Raw genomic sequence first — 4,664 nt, 5'->3', positions numbered from 1 at the left:
AAGGTGAAATGAAATGAAGTGTTTTGCTCAAGAACAAAACGCGTCGCCCGGTCCAGGAATCAAAACCACAATCTTACGATCATGATACTGACACCCTAATCACTAAGCCATGCGCCTCCACGGAGTGTGAAATAGTAAGTCGTATTTTCCATCATAACCCCACTTGTGGTCCACACTCTACTTTGTTCGGCATCGTATTGCTTGGATCCCATTGGCTTTGGGTCAACTTCAAGAGTCTCCCTTCCCTTCCTAAATTCAGACGCCCACTTTTGCATTGTGGATAAAGCCTGTATTCAGAACTACATTATTGAAGGTACTCTTCCCCTTTTATAGTGAAAGACCACAAGGCTGTTTCATCTTCAGCTCGTATATTCTGTTCTACTCCAGGTACAAGGCCCGAGATTTTTGAAGAGGTGGCCAGTCGATTAGATCGACCCCAGTGCGCAACTGGTACTTAATTCATCGGTCCCGAAAAGATGAAAGGCAAAGTCGACCTCGGCGGAATTTGAACTCAGAACGTAAAGACAGACGAAATACCTATTTCTTTACTACACACAGAGAGAACAAACAAGGACAGACAAACGGATTAAGTCGATTATATCGACCCCAGTGCACAACTGGTACTTATCTAATCCACCCCGAAAGGATGAAAGGCAAAGTCAACTTCGGCGGAATTTGAACTCAGAACGTAGCGGCAGACGAAATACCGCTAAGCATTGTGCCCGGCGTGCTAACGTTTCTTATCTCTTTATTGTCCACAAGTGGCTAAACATAGAGGAGACAAACAAGGACAGACACAAAGGATTAAATCGATTACATCGAGCTAGTGCGTAACTGGTACTTAATTTATCGACCCCGAAACGATGAAAAGCAAAGTCAACCTCGGCGGAATTTGAACTCAGAACGTAGCGGCAGACGAAAAGCCGCTAAGAATTTCGCCCAGCGTCCTAACATTTCTGCCAGCTCGTATATTGACATTCCATCGTTTCTTGTGATACCACCTCGGAATAAAGAGGGATTATTAAATAGAGGTTTGATCTCCTCAAATACTGCGCCCCCTCGAATATTGCGCCACGAACATTTATTTTATATACCAGTTCATGTGAATAATTTGAAAGATTGTTCCTTAGGAGTCTCTCTCGCCTACTTTCTTTCTTTCTTTCGTTCTTTCTTTCTTTCCTTCTTTCTTTCTTTCTCAGTCTCTGTCTCTCTCTCTCTTCCTCTCTGTCTGTCTATTTCTGTTTCTCTTTATCTCTGTCTATCTGTCTCTCTCTTTCTTTCATATACAGCTCTATTGTCATTGAGGCAATTCCTAAACAACTGATTCTTACACAGTTTTTTGCGTTTTAGTATTTAATATTATCTCACAAAAAAGCGGCGACCTGGCCGAAGCTTTAGCACGTCCGGCAAAATGAGTAACAGCATTTCGTCCGTCTTTAGGTTTTCAGTTCAAAACCTACCGATGTCGACTTTGCCGTTCTTCCTTACACAGTCGATAAAATAAGCACCAGTTATACACTGAGGTCGATGCGACCGACTTGCCTCCTCCTCCGGAATTTCTAGCATCGTGCAAAAATTTGAAACCAATGTTATTTTACAACGAGTACAACAAGTACAACGAGGCAGCGAACGAGCAGAATCGTTAGCGCCCGAGAAAACTGTTTAAAGGCAGTACGTCCGTCTTTAGGTTTTGAGTTCGAATTACGCCGAGGTCAACTTTTCCTTTCACTCTTTCAGTGTCCTAAAATGACTTGCCTTTCATCATTTGGATGTTGACTTTAATTTCCATCCCTTTGGTGTCTTGCTCTGAGGTTGATGTAACTGCTGGCCCTGTGCAAAACAATTTAAAATTAATTTTAATTTAATACTATCTTACAATATAGTCACTGACATGTACATGTATTCAAACTTTCGCATAGCAATAACTTGTTTTCAGGTTTTATCCCACTGCATAGCACCTCTCGTTTTCTACCTTAACCTCGATTTCAACTAAAAGCTTAAAAAAACTGTAAATGGAATTTAGTCGGTCGAAAGTGTTTTAAAACTCACAGGATTGGTAGATCCTGTTCTCAGTATCCAGGTGAATACCATCACTTGCTGCTTGGGTATTTTTAATAGAGGACACAAAGTATTGGAATGCAAGCTGCGAATCAAAGAATTGGACTTGTTTGGGCAGCATTTTAGTATCGACAAAATTGCACTTACTTTAAAGCAAGTCCCATATCACATAAAATCAAGCATCTGCAAGAATTATGTTCTTCCTATAGTCTTATACAGGCTAGAATGTGTCAGCTGGACTTCTGTTGCAATACAGAAACAAGAAGTCTTTCATAATAATATAATTTGACTTATTACTAACATTAAACTTTCATACCACGCCAGAATTGAAGCCGATGGAGGCCAGTAATTACGGCGGAGGAGGTAAGTTATATAATAAGACAAATAACCAAATTAACACCAAACACTTTTCTCATCAAAAATAGAATACTAAAACTGTTTGACCACACTAAGCGAGTCATTTGTGGCGTCAGCGAGAACTATTTGGAAGGCATGACCAACTGAAGAGAAATAGAGGTCGACAATTTAAAAGATGGAAAGATAGCATCACTGCATGGACAGGTCTGAACATGGTTGCCACGAATGCTCTTGCCAAAGAACGAATACTGTCGAGGCAACAGAGGATGATGATTACGTTGCAGGCATTTCAGTTAGGTCTCCGGTCTGCATATGTTCCCCTTCTTCCCACTATTCTTGGAGACCCTAGAAAAAGTGATGAGCCAAGCCTTTTGTTCTTTGATTTACACATTAAAATTTTAAAAATTGAGCCACGTCTACAGCTAAAATATTCTTTGCCCCGTAGAGGAAGCTGATTTCACTGTAGTTTCGTTCTTGAAAAGTGTGATGATATTAGCATCTCTAGTGTCTTGTAAAACAGTATACCCTTCCTGGTAGAATCACTGCGGAACCCAAATATTTACTGTCTGTCTAATGTGTGTTAAAGTCTGAATATTAATGGTGTGAGTCGTCAATTGAATCCCAATATAATTATGTTTGAATGCGTGCGGATGTTTATTTCGTGGTGAGGAAATATTCCGAGTAAATTTGTTATTGTGACGTGTTTATAATACAATTCATTTCTTTTTAATTTCCAGAATTCCATTCTGAGAATATTCTCAAATTGATTAATACCTCAATGTATTTCTTTATCAGCTGCAAACCATCTGACTTTGTTTATGATGATGACGCCAGTATGGTAGCCATCACAGTGTTTAATGTGTATAAGGTATTCATGAGTGTGTCAGTGAGTGAATGAACGAATGAGTGCACGAGTAAATGAGTGAGTGAGTGAGCGAGCGAGTGAAAAAGTGAATGACTGGGTGAGTGGGGGAATCGGAGTGACATGCCTCTGCACCACCTACGTTTCAATGTCTGGAGAAGTTTCATTAAAGCAGCAGTGTAGCCTGGCTGCCTGCCCTACCTACTTTGATTGTTATATTGTCTTTCTGCGCGTGTATCTGGCTGGTTGGCTGCCTGGCTTGTTATCGACATACCTGTTACTCTCTCAGTCTGTCTATCTACCTATTTGTTTGTCAGTTTCCGTGGAAGCCTACCTATTTGACTTGCTCCATGCTTATTTCTCTATCTGTGCACATGTTTCTCTTTCTAGCCTGTCTGTATATCTACCATCTGCCGTGCTGTTTGTCCATTCGTCTGTCTATCTATCGTGCTGTGTGTTAATTCGTCTGTCTTCCTGGCTTTCCATGTGTCCGTCTGCCATGCAGTTGACGTAACCCATTTCAGCTATTTCCAGCTTTGGCAATAATCAAAAACTGTCCGACACGGTCACCTAGCAACGGTGTCTTCTTTGCTAATGAACTGACGCCATCGTCAGTCAGTCTTGTTATTGTTATGTTATTAGAATAGCTATTGTTTCTGATTCCTGTATTTGAGTTTTGCTTTGTATAACTGCTTTATATTCTGCCTGTCTTCAACTTAGTTCACTAAACTAGCATGCAGAGTTGGTCGTAAGTGGTTTTATTTAAGGTGAATGAATGAACGAATATTCCGTAATCAATGGTAATTAATGTAAAAAAAATCATAAATCTATATTTCTATCCATCTTTCACCTGCTTTCATCTTGCTTTCATATCACATTTTCCTCAACGTCTTTCATACCGAAATCCGTAAAGCGAGTGCAATTTATGCTCATTAACACGTGCGTATGTTTTCTATATTGCAACAATCAAAGTTGTACGTCTTTATAATATTTATGTGTAATCCTACGTCTATTCTTGTGTGTGTGTGTATTTGTGAGTGTGTACGCGTGTATAGATATAGACATAGATATAAATATACTGTACTTGAAATTAAAGCAATACTAAATTGAAATAGTCATTTATGTATCACACTTTATGTGTATACATCGTTGACAAGCAAGTTACTGTATTATTCGTCCAGAAATAACATCTCTTGTTGACGTGTTGCGTTTAAAAATACAATGTAAAATGGAAGGAGCTAAATATCGTCCCAGCAGATATTTGTTGTTACAACTCTGTCGCTTACGACGACGAGGGTTCCAGTTGATCCGATCAACGGAACAGCCTGCTCGTGAAATTAACGTGCAAGTGGCTGAGCACTCCACGGACACGTGTAACCTTATCGTA

The sequence above is a fragment of the Octopus sinensis genome, linkage group LG6 (assembly GCF_006345805.1).
Source record: "Octopus sinensis linkage group LG6, ASM634580v1, whole genome shotgun sequence".
Classification (NCBI taxonomy): domain Eukaryota; kingdom Metazoa; phylum Mollusca; class Cephalopoda; order Octopoda; family Octopodidae; genus Octopus; species Octopus sinensis.
Note: the sequence above shows the minus strand (reverse complement) of the source record.